Source organism: Rhinatrema bivittatum, chromosome 14 (assembly GCF_901001135.1).
Source record: "Rhinatrema bivittatum chromosome 14, aRhiBiv1.1, whole genome shotgun sequence".
In the NCBI taxonomy this organism is placed as follows: domain Eukaryota; kingdom Metazoa; phylum Chordata; class Amphibia; order Gymnophiona; family Rhinatrematidae; genus Rhinatrema; species Rhinatrema bivittatum.
In genome coordinates, this window is record NC_042628.1 from 5460360 (window position 1) to 5473131 (window position 12772).

Genomic DNA, 12772 nt, shown 5'->3' on the forward strand with positions numbered 1-12772 from the left:
ACCCCCCCTTCTTCAGTCACTACGTGGCTCCCTATCCATGTCCACATAAAATAAAAAACCCTACTCTCCTACAAAAGCCTTCCCTCTGCAGCTGCTCACTACCTCTCCTCACACTCCTCTTAGTGAACTCCACTCATCCAGCAAGTCACTCTTATCTGTACCTTGCCCCTCTGCCACTAACTCCTGATTCTGAGCTTTCCATCTTGCTACACATTGTGCTTGGAATAGACTTCCAGGGTCAATTCATCCTATTCCCTCTGTCCTCATTCAAATCTTGTCCGAAAATCCCCACCTTTGCGAGGCTGCTTTTAAATCTTAACCCATGATTCTCCTGCTCACAGCCTTTCTTAACAGACAGCATTTCCAATTTTCCCTCATTAGGGGATGATATCTGATATGGTTTGGTACAATGCTGCATACTTCGAGTAGTAGTAGGTAATACCTGTGTCCCGAGGATGCAGGGTTACAGTGACTGGTGCTAGAAAAGCCACATAACAGGGACTGACTGTGATTCCCAAAATACAATGTAGTCACCGGCTGATCGGCAGCACTGTCTTCTGGGTCGAACCATTTCTAGCTCGGTTACTTGAAGCTTCTACTTTGCTAGCTGGGTTTTAAGAACATGTTCTAGGAACTGAAAGCTTCAAATCAAGTTCCCAAAATAAATTCTAGTATATAAAAGCTACCTCTGCTTGGATTTTATTGTAACTTTTTTAGTGCAACCCAAATTCAGCTCTGGGCGTGATGAGGGCTTAACTCACTGCAGTGTTCTCAGCGCACAGAGCTGCTTACAGTGAGGGTTAGGGAACGCTTCACAGCCGGGGGAGTCACTGCAGGGACCAATTAGTAGGTGTGTGATGTTACCCAATTACAAAGAGTTCTAGCACTGTATGGTAAGTTATTTCCTGACCTTGCACTCTTGCAGTGTCTTAGTAACAAGTGTTGTGTTGGCTTTACATTTGGAATGCATGATAGTGAGTGTATGAAGAGCAGATCCTATATATTCTAGTTTCTTTCAGGACTATGACAGTAGGAAGAAATCTGTGCTATCATTAAAAATATAGTGCGTTCTTCCTTGGTTGCACAGTGCGCTAAGCAGGTTTTCCTTCGGTGATCCCAGCTTATGAAAAATTGGTCAGCAGAAGTAACTCTGCCGCGTGGATAGCCGGCAGTGTGAGACGTGCGCTGCCTTAGTGCCTCCACTGGTGAGAATCCGACCGTCCTTTCCCCATCGCAGATCCCCTGCCGGCAGTGTGAGACGTGCGTTAGTGCCCCTGCTGGTGAGAATCCGACCGTCCTTTCCCCATCCCAGATCCCCTGCCGGCAGTGTGAGATGTGCGCTGCCTTAGTGCCCCCGCTGGTGAGAATCCGACCGTCCTTTCCCCATCGCAGATCCCCTGCCGGCAGTGTGAGACGTGCGTTAGTGCCCTTGCTGGTGAGAATCCGACCGTCCTTTCCCCATCCCAGATCCCCTGCCGGCAGTGTGAGACGTGCGCTGCCTTAGTGCCCCCGCTGGTGAGAATCCGACCGTCCTTTCCCCATCGCAGATCCCCTGCTGGCAGTGTGAGACGTGCGTTAGTGCCCCTGCTGGTGAGAATCCGACCGTCCTTTCCCCATCCCAGATCCCCTGACATCCGTAGCCCAGCTTCTAGGGGTGTGCATTCGGATTGACCGCATTAGTAAAATGCAACTCATATTTTTTTTTTACTTAAAAAATTGATTCGACATAAACGATCGGATTTCCCACATATCGAACATAGATATGTTCGATATGTGGGAAATTGCGATTGTTGAGCCAAAATAAAAATATAAACCCCCTCACCCTCCTTAATCCCCCCCCCCCCGACTTACCACAACTCCCTGGTGATGGAGCGAGGAGTGAGGACGCCATTTCTGCAATCCTTGGCGAGAAGCATGTGACGTCGGTGGCACGTCGAGTGACGCCGGCGTCACGTGATTCCCGACTCGTTCGCGCCGGACGGCTCGTTCGGCCCAAAAAGAACTTTTGGCCAGCTTGGGGGGGTCAGGAGGCCCCCCCAAGCTGGCCAAAAGTTCTTTTTGGGCCGAACGAGCCGTCCGGCGCGAACGAGTCGGGAATCACGTGACGCCGGCGTCACTCGACGTGCCACCGACGTCACATGCTTCTCGCCAAGGATTGCAGAAATGGCGTCCTCACTCCTCGCTCCATCACCAGGGAGTTGTGGTAAGTCTGGGGGGGGGATTAAGGAGGGTGAGGGGGTTTAAATTTTTTTTTGCACATATGTACATATACCCAACTCATTGGATTTTTTTTATGTCCATATTGGCCGCAAGTGGGACCCCCTTTCGGACATAAAAAATATGAACATAAAATTTTGCTCTGCACATCCCTACCAGCTTCCTTTTGTCCTTCCAGTTTCTGAAGAGAGAACACAGTTAAGGCTTCTTCAGCCAAGTGCGCTTTACTGAGATGAATTTAAAAAACAAAAAAAGGTTTTGATTATGGAAACAAGCTTTTATATAATTGTTGCTTAACGCAGTATTGAATGTCTGTTGTATTCTGTTTCCGGCAGCTCATATGTGTAATCCTTTGCCTGGGGTTCAGTGGCTTAACTTTAATTCTCCAGCTCAAGTGATGCTTCTCAGGCCTAGGCCACTGGATCATTTCCCAATAATCTTCCACAATAGCTTTTCGTATCCTGGCGTCGCTTCCATAGCTTCAAACTGTCCCAAGCGGAAGAGAATTCTGCAGAGCCTCCTCCTTCTTCTGCGTCTCCAAGCAGTGAACATTTCTTCCTTTCATTTCGATTTCTGTTTTAATATATATTTGTTTCATTTGTTGTTTGTTTTATTTTATTTAAAGTGAAACAAGAAATGGAAAAGAAATGAAAAACTAAACAAAAAGAACAATGTCTTGTCCATGCTGCCCTTCTCCTCTGCTGCCACCAAGGTCCCAGCCTGCCAGACTCCCCCATCCATTAAGGGGCAGGAGCAATTCCAAGTCATTCCTGCTCTGCTGGGTCTCTGTTTCAAAATGGCGCTGCCAGGCCACTGTGTTGTAAATGATGTCCCTGCAGGGAGGTACGGATACATCTCAAGTCAGCAGCATTGTGTTGTAGGTGATACCCTGCGGGGAGGGACCGGCAAGCCTTCTTGTGTCATAGGTGATACCCTGCGGGGAGGGACAGATATGTCTCCATGCAATATCATGGTGCCAGCAGGCCTTGAGGTCAACGCCATTGTGTTGTAGGTGCGGGAGGCACAGTTATATCTCCGTGCAATGTCATGGCACCGGCAGGCCCTGAGGTTGGCACCATTGTGTTGTAGGTGATACTCTGCGGGGAGGCACAGATATATCTCCGTGCAGTAACATGGCACCGGCAGGCCCTGAGGTTGGCACCATTGTGTTGTAGGTGATACTCTGCGGGGAGGCACAGATATATCTCCGTGCAGTAACATGGCACTGGCAGGCCCTGAGGTTGGCACCATTGTGTTGTAGGTGATACTCTGCGGGGAGGCACAGTTACATCTCCGTGCAGTAACATGGCACCGGCAGGCCCTGAGGTTGGCACCTTTGGGTTGTAGGTGATACTCTGCGGGGAGGCACAGACATATCTCCGTGCAATGTCATGGCGCCGGCAGGCCCTGAGGTTAGCACCTTTGGGTTGTAGGTGATACTCTGCGGGGAGGCACAGTTATATCTCCGTGCAATGTCATGGCACCGGCAGGCCCTGAGGTTGGCACCATTGTGTTGTAGGTGATACTCTGCGGGGAGGCACAGATATATCTCCGTGCAGTAACATGGCACCGGCAGGCCCTGAGGTTGGCACCATTGTGTTGTAGGTGATACTCTGTGGGGAGGCACAGTTATATCTCCGTGCAGTAACATGGCACTGGCAGGCCCTGAGGTTGGCACCATTGTGTTGTAGGTGATACTCTGCGGGGAGGCACAGATATATCTCCGTGCAGTAACATGGCACCGGCAGGCCCTGAGGTTGGCACCTTTGGGTTGTAGGTGATACTCTGCGGGGAGGCACAGTTATATCTCCGTGCAATGTCATGGCACCGGCAGGCCCTGAGGTTGGCACCATTGTGTTGTAGGTGATACTCTGCGGGGAGGCACAGATATATCTCCGTGCAGTAACATGGCACTGGCAGGCCTGAGGTTGGCACCATTGTGTTGTAGGTGATACTCTGTGGGGAGGCACAGTTATATCTCTGTGCAGTAACATGGCACCGGCAGGCCCTGAGGTTGGCACCTTTGGGTTGTAGGTGATACTCTGCGGGGAGGCACAGACATATCTCCGTGCAATGTCATGGCGCCGGCCTCCAATCCTGCTGGCCTCATTTTGAAACAGAAAGTCATCAGAGCAGAAGCAACTGCCCCTTGGACCCACAGATGGGATAAGTGGTTGAGGGGGGCCCGGAGGAGTTTGGGGTAAGGGCTCTGTTGGGTGCTGTGGGGAGATGTGGTGGCAGCCATGTGAAAACAAAACAAAATGTAATTTCTTTTTGTTTCATTTTGTTTTCAAGCTGAAATTAAATGAAAAGAAGGAGACTTTTTTTTTTTCATATTTCCTCTTTTGTTTCAAAGAAAAGCACATCCCTACGGTACAGAGCATGATGTCTCATGTATAACAGATGGTGTTCACTCACAAATAAGCTGCTTGCATTTTCCAGTGCTCTGGGTGCCCCGGTGAGGGAAGAGACTCCTCCTGGCACTGCAGAAGGGAGAGCCAAGGCCTGCCGAGAGAATATTGTCTAGAGCCAAGGTCTCCCCCAGCCCCCCTACCTGCAGGAAAGAAGGTGGCGCTGGGAAAAAGTAGCGATCGGATAGTGATGGAGCCCTGGATTCCTTGAGGGTCCTGCAGCTGTCAGTAGCACTCTGGGAGACTCGCAGCTTTCAAAGCTATCAGAAGACTTCCTCATCTAGGAGATTTCCTGTGCCTGGGATCTCTGGTCACTATTTTCACATACGAACTGAAAGGCTCTGGGGCTTTCTCTGAGGGGTGACCGACAGCCCTGCTATCAGTGCTCATTTACTTGTTTTCTTTATTATATGAGAAAAGGACAGTAACAGCTCACCCCGAACACTCTCTTGTTAAACCATCAATCAAAAGGACGATGATGCAGTAGGACTGAGCTATACAGGGTTTGTTATTGTGATGAAATTCACCAGAGAGTACAATACAATTTTCGCCTTATGATTAGCACAAATCTCTGCCAGTATCATGGTCAGTTACGAGCCTGCCACATCACTGTTAAAAGTTTCCGGAGCTATTGAATGGCAGCCCAAGTACGGGAAGATCCCAGCTTCCAAACACTAACCAATAAGGGGCCTTATGGACATTTTACATAGATCCACAATGGGAGAAAACCTTTAGTACATTGGCCCCAAGGTCTTCATGCAATCAGCAGGAAATCCTTTGTCTCATTCGTGCTCCCTCCTGATGATGCTGGAGGATACACATTCAGCTTTAGCCTCATGATCCAGCATCCTGAGTCCCCGTGAGCCACTGCTTGGAAAATGAGTGGAAAAAAAGTCCCATACTGAGCAAGGAAGCCAAAGAGGAAATTACTGGGCACTAGGGTAGTGTGCACTCGAATGGCCTTTTGTTTTTGTAGTAGTTTCCTTGAATTTCAGAAAGATTTTTGATACAATAAAATGAGAAACCTGAAAATGGGTCCCAAAATGGTGAAATGGATTACCAATTGGCTGACGGAGTCGTCAGGAAGTTCTTGTAAATGGAACCCATTCCTCAAGGATCGCTTTTGGGACCGGTTCTATTCAGTATCTTTGTGAGAGATCAGAAGGTAAAATTTGTCTTTTTGCTGATATTACTAAAATCTACAGTGGAGTGGAGAGAGAGAGAGAAGCTCAAGGAGTAGTTTTAAGGTTTGGCAACTGGGATTCAGTGCCAAACCGTGCAGAGTCAGGCATTTTGGGGAGGGAGGCCAAAGACTGATGAGCATGGAAGGGAGAGAAAGCATGGGGTGATAGTGTCTGATGATCTGAAGGTGACAAGGCAGTGGCTTAAGACCAGAGAGATGCTGGACTGCACAGAGAGAGGAGAAATGCGGTGATCATGCCTCTGAACAGGTCCTTGGTGAGCCTCATCTGGACGACTGTGTTTAGTTCTGGAGATTGCATCCAGAAGAAAGACAACCAAATGGTGTGGGGTCTGCAAGGAGGCTTATGAGATGAGGCTGAAAGACCTAAATATGAATACTCTGGAGGTGAGGAGAGACAGGGGAGATATAATACAGACTCAAATATTTAATATTGTTTATACAGCTTATATTCTATGAATCCTAACATGTTCCGCATGGATTACAACTATACATACGCAAAAATAAAACACAGTACAATAATACAAAAGCAATTAATAGTGCACAAAAATCAAATATTTTCTGTTGTGAAACTAGGGGTCCCAAAATGAAACTCCAAGGGGGAAGGATCAGGAACAATGTCAGGAAATATTTCTTCATGGAGAGGGTGGTGGATGGATGGAGTGCCCTCCCAGAAGACGTGGTGAAGAGGAGAACAGTAACGGAATTCAAAAGGGCATGGGACAAACACCGAGGAATAAATGGGGTAACTCCTCTTACACGTAAAGTTTCCATTTCTGCATGAGGCTATCTACATGGAGCTGCAGTTCCTACGCTAAAAAGTCTTGCTGGACAGACTGGAGGGAATGTTGTGGTCTTTATCTGCCATCATTTAATACGCCACTATTATGGTTTATTTTCTTTTTCTCTTATTTCATTTAGGGATTATTTCATAATTCGAAATAAAACAAAGGAAGAGGAAGGTGGCTAGGAAGAGAGTCCCCAATCCAGTATTTATACCACTAAAATAAAAAAAATGGAAGGCTTCTTGGGCCTTTCCCTATCCTACCCTCCAGGCCCCTCAAACCCTGGCCGTGGATCTTAGCTTTCCAAATGGGGCAGGAACATTTCCCACACTCTTCTGCCCTCCCTGCTTCGTTTTTGAAAATGGCGCCTACAGTCCTTGAAGCTGCTACCGCTCCGTTGTACAGAGAGGTCCTTCTTAATACTGCAAAGCTGCACCAGCTTCAGGGCATTTCAGGAGTGCTCCTGCCCCAGTTGCACAGCTAAGGTCCACGGATGGGGTAAGATCTCACAAAGTAATCCAATGGTTACTTCGCTTTTCAAATGTGACCATGCTAGCATTTTTTAAAACCTAATTTAATGAGAAATTTCTATTCTGCCTTTCGAGGTTGGTTAGGCACAGAAACATTATGGAAAAGTTCAAGGGTCGAGTTATTGCAAACATAGTCCATGTAGCAGGGATTAGATCCTTATTTATTTATTTATTTTTTAACGTCTCTTTTATACCGATGTCCGTTCGCACATCGCATCGGTTCACAAAACTTTTGGGCGGGCCCGTACAAATAACAGGTAAAGATAACAAGGAAAAATACAATTAACTTTTGGGAGGAGCCCTTACATATAACAAAATCAATGCGGAGATGCAATGAAAAAGAGCTGTAACCCTTGTCCTTAGGGGTCTTCTCCATGGGCACATCAGCCAACATCTGCGTATCTGCAAAGCCGCCTACTGGGGGTTGTTCACAGCAGGCCTGTTAGGGCCTTGGCTTTTGCTGGCTGAACTGACAGACAAGATAAAACCACATTTATTGCGGTTCCCTCCCCCCTATTTGTTAGGATCTTTATTCTGTTGCTGAGGTAAAATATGTCTTTCAAAAGCTCTTCCACAATTCTTAATTGAAGTGACTGGGGGCTGTGGCCGTGCAGTGGCAGCCCGGCTCAGAACCCCGCTGAGGCACGTGCAGTGCACCTGTAGTGCTGGCAGCTCAACGACAGACCTCAGGAAGGGGATTTGAAGACTGAATGTGAGTCGAGCACTTGTTTTCTTTAAAAGACATGTAGGAATATCGCAAAATAAAGAAATGAGAGCTGAGAAAAAGACACGTGGATATCATCAGTTATCTGGAAAGCTCCTGCTGATTTCGTCTTGCGAGAGCAGAATGCAGTAAGAAGCAGTAGCACAGCCAGGAAGTCTGCAACCGTTTTTGGGATCAAATCCCTTGGGAACTGCTGCTGAACGTAACCTCTTCTCTGAAACACTATAAATGGTAGCGCAGAGAGGACTTTGATATTGCGAACATTGCCACCGTGTTATTCTTCCTGCTGCAAACCTTTTTACCCTGGCCAGCACCTTTCATCCCAAAACAAATTCTGCAAACGGAAAGGCCCTTTCCATCTGTCAGATGGGTTGGATGAGTTGACTTTTTCTGGCTATAGCATGTCACCAAGTTAAAACCGAGCTGCTTGATTGATCATAGTGTGGAGCCATCAGTGAAGCTGTGGAGTGAATAAATGCACATGTGTCTGTCAGATGTATGGAGGCCCGTGCTGTCGTTTTTTATTTAGGTAACACTTATCCGCTCAGCCTGGGGGAGGGGGGGGAGTATATTTTAAGCCCCAGGTTTTCTCCGGCTGACAAACCCTTCTGAATATGCATCTGATGAAGTGGACTCTGTCCTCAAAAGCTGATGCATTGCCTCAATAAACTGGTTAGTCTGTAAGGTGCCACCCACCTCTTTTCCCTTTTGAATGTGGACCCACCGTGTTATTTCATTTGGTTGGTTTTTAGCTCATGCTGGGTTTTTTTACATTGCATGTTCTGATTTTAGAAGACGCACTGAAACATAGAAACATAGGCATGACGGCAGAAAAGGATCTACAGTCCATCCAATCTGCCCAGCAAGTAGATGGTAGTTTCTGTTGAGCCATACAAGTCCCCCCATTCTTATCAGCCTTGTTGGTTGCTGTTAGAGTTCAGTTCCCTGTTACATTCTGCCGTAGAAGCAGAGAGTAATGTTGGAGTTGAGAGTAATGTTAGGGTTCCATCAAGAGGGTCAGGCTTATTGGTTAAGGGTAGTAACAGCCGCATCAGCAATTGACACCTATGTTTATTTTCCCAGACCACAAAATTCAATGTTCTACTTGTTTGCTGTCTATATTTAATTCCCATTTTTCTCCTTTCTCCCTAAAGTTGAAACACAGAGCAATGATGAAGTTGTGGCTTATTTGTTAAGAGTAATACCCACCACACCAGCAAGTTACCCCCACGTACTCATTTCTTTGTTTCCATCCCCTAGCCTTTAGGGATCCACAGTGTTTACCCCATGCCCCTTTGAAAGCTTTCACCGTTTTTGTCTTCACCACCTCCTCTGGAAGGGCATTCCAGGCATCCACCACCCTCTCCATGAAGAAATATTTCCTGACATTGGTTCTGTCTCTTCCTCTCTGCAGTTTCATTATGTGACCCCTAGTTCTACTGATTTCTATCCAACGGAAAAGGTATCTGAAGGTCTGCTCCTCTTCTCTTCCATGGTATATATTTAAGTCCTTCAACCTCTCCTCAAAAAGTCATTTGATGGAGACCCCCCACCATTTTGGTTGCCCTTCTCTGGACCGCGTCATCCTGTCTCTGTCCCTTTTGAGATACGGTCTCCAGAACTGAACACAGTACTCCATGTGAGGCCTCACCAAGAACCTGTACAAGGGGAGTATCACCTCTTTCCTGATGCTGAAATGTGTTAGAATAGGTTAAAATGACTTAAACAATATAAATTTTATATTTGCTTATGTATTTTATTATGTTGTAACCTGCTTAGCTCAACTGGTTTTGTTATAGGAGGATTATAAAGTTTTTTCTAAATAAATGCTATTTTATTAGATTTTTATCTCATTTCAGAGGGGAAATAACATAATGCTGTATAACCAATATCATTCTTAATGCTTTTATGTCATTTTACCAGAGCACATCCCAGTGTTATCTTCCTGAGTAGCTTTTAATGCTGATCCTTTGTTCCTTCATAGCTAGAAAAAATACCCCCCTTCCAAGTAAGAAAACTGAAGGCAAGAGCAAAGATGTTAAACTCCAGAAGTACAGTGTTCTTGTGCTTTCTAACATAAATAATGTTGGAGAGAATTATACAAAAGGACTAGATGTTCGTACATCTATCCATCTGTCTATCCATAGACACAAAAAAGGGACGGAAATTCACTAAAAGTGTGATTATATCGGATGAGTTTCAAAACCAGAAACCGCCCTGATCCGTCCATTCCCCACCTCCGTGTTACGAATCCTCAGGCCTCTCACCTTTCTCTGAAGGCCACTTCAAGCCGGGGCCTCGCCTGATCTAGTTGCCCAGGTTTTGCTCCATGGCCTGGGAGGCCTTCGACGTCCTCAGGGCCTGCCTGAGACCTGCTTCAGTCTCCACCTGGACTTCCTGGTTTGGGCTCCACCTGGACTTCCTGGTTTCTCCCTAGGGGCCGGCCCGCAGCTCTTCTCTCCAGTTATAGGGCAGCCAGGTGTGGCTCATCTGAACTCCTCCCATGGAGTTGCTTGTTTCCTGTCCTATAAAAGGACTTCCTCTGCTCTTAGTCCTTGCTTCGGCAATGGGGCTAGTTTGGGGCTAGTCTACCTAGGCTATGTCTCCCTTGGACTTCCTGATGTTCCAGTCCTGATGCTCCAGGATGTGGGACCCTTGCCTCTGAGAGTTCCTGCTTGTGTTTCGAGTTCCTAGACTCTTGCTTCTGATTCCTAGTTCCGACTCTGGAGGATCCGAGGGGTTTCCACTACCCTGTGCTGAGTGACTTACCAAGCTTCTCCTGCTCTTCTCGTGGTCCGCAACCAGCCTCTGAACTGTGTAGGGCACGAAGGAGACAGTGTGGTCCGCAACCGTCCATTGGGGCCGCCCGTTGGCAATGGAATGGTAGGGCGCCTGAGGGTCCTGCTCATCTCTTTTGTTCCTGTCTTCGTCCTGAACTCCTCTGTGCTTTGCTCCAAGTTCCAAGGCCTTGCCTTATCCGCTTCAGTTCTGTGCCAGCCTGACCTCCGTCCGGCCTGCCGCCTCTGCTGCTCCCTGCGGCAGGTCCGAAAGGGCTGGGCACGGTCGGAGAACTGTTCAGAGACCACCATAATAGTGTGGTCTCCCGGGGCGTGTAGATCGGCAGAGTGGCCGGGACTTGGACCATCTTCACCACCGCAAGGGCACACCTCACTTCTCTTCCACCGAGAGAGCCTTGGTATGCCAAACCTCGAGTGCTTGCTCGAGACTGATGCTAGCCATAACAGTTTGCCGAAGCCCTAACACTCCGAGTTATCCAGCTAACTAGTTACCCGAATATTCAACAGCCACTACATAGCCGGATAAGTAGTGTTTGAATTTTGGCCTCCAAATATTTTACATCACTCCCTTTATAGATTGTAGGGATGTGAATCGTTTTAGGACGATTAAAATTATCGTCCGATAATTTTAATATCGTCTTAAACCGTTATGGAACACAATACAATAGAGATTCTAACGATTTATCGTTATAAATCGTTAGAATCGTGAGCCGGCACACTAAAACCCCCTAAAACCCACCCCCGACCCTTTAAATTAAATCCCCCACCCTCCCGAACCCCCCCCAAATGACTTAAATAACCTGCGGGTCCAGCGGTGGTCCGGAACGGCAGCGGTCCGGAACGGGCTCCTGCTCCTGAATCTTGTTGTCTTCAGCCGGCGCCATTTTGGAAAATGGCGGCGGCCATAGACGAACACGATTGGACGGCAGGAGGTCCTTCCGGACCCCCGCTGGACTTTTGGCAAGTCTCGTGGGGGTCAGGAGGCCCCCCACAAGCTGGCCAAAAGTTCCTGGAGGTCCAGCGGGGGTCAGGGAGCGATTTCCCGCCGCGAATCGTTTTCGTACGGAAAATGGCGCCGGCAGGAGATCGACTGCAGGAGGTTGTTCAGCGAGGGTTCCGGCGCCTCGCTGAACAACCTCCTGCAGTCGATCTCCTGCCGGCGCCATTTTCCGTACGAAAACGATTCGCGGCGGGAAATCGCTCCCTGACCCTCGCTGGACCTCCAGGAACTTTTGGCCAGCTTGTGGGGGGCCTCCTGACCCCCACGAGACTTGCCAAAAGTCCAGCGGGGGTCCGGAAGGACCTCCTGCCGTCCAATCGTGTTCGTCTATGGCCGCCGCCATTTTTCGGCGCCATTTTGGAAAATGGCGCCGGCTGAAGACAACAAGATTCAGGAGCAGGAGCCCGTTCCGGACCGCTGCCGTTCCGGACCGCCGCTGGACCCGCAGGTTATTTAAGTCATTTGGGGGGGGTTCGGGAGGGTGGGGGATTTAATTTAAAGGGTCGGGGGTGGGTTTTAGGGGGTTTTAATGTGCCGGTTTTGCGATTTTTCGATTTTTCACGATATTTTACCCCCCCAAACGGCAACAATACGATTCCCTCCCCCTCCCAGCCGAAATCGATCGTTAAGACGATCGAGGACACGATTCACATCCCTAATAGATTGTTCTCAGGTAAAATTTAATGAAATCAATGTATGCTATTCTCCTAGCCTAGGTGATAGAGCTTCTGCATTATTCACCACAGAAATGCAGAATGTTTCCATTTTAAGCAGGTATCATAAAAGAGGATCTATCATACCCCTAGCATGTGTTGGGAGGGTTCCCTTTTATTCACTGAGCTCAATTGTTTCATTTATTTATTTATTTATGGAAATATTTATATTCTGTCTATAATATTACATGCTAAGCAGAGCACAATCATGTATAATTATTATTAATGCTTGTAAAGCGTGTTAAGCAAGTGGGGATACATTAAAAACAAGAAGATAAAAAAGATAAAACAATAAAGGGGAATACAATAAAACAAAATCACAATCAATATGTAAAACATGTACAAAACAATCTATAAATCATCATACAACAATAGCATTATTTAGCTAAACCA

The 12772-nt window shown here is 47.4% G+C and overlaps 1 protein-coding gene across 1 annotated transcript in view; it reads left to right on the forward strand.

The window, feature by feature from the left end:
* The window catches only part of CACNA1H (calcium voltage-gated channel subunit alpha1 H), a 449793-nt gene that overhangs the window by 50253 nt on the left and 386768 nt on the right, over positions 1 to 12772 (forward strand).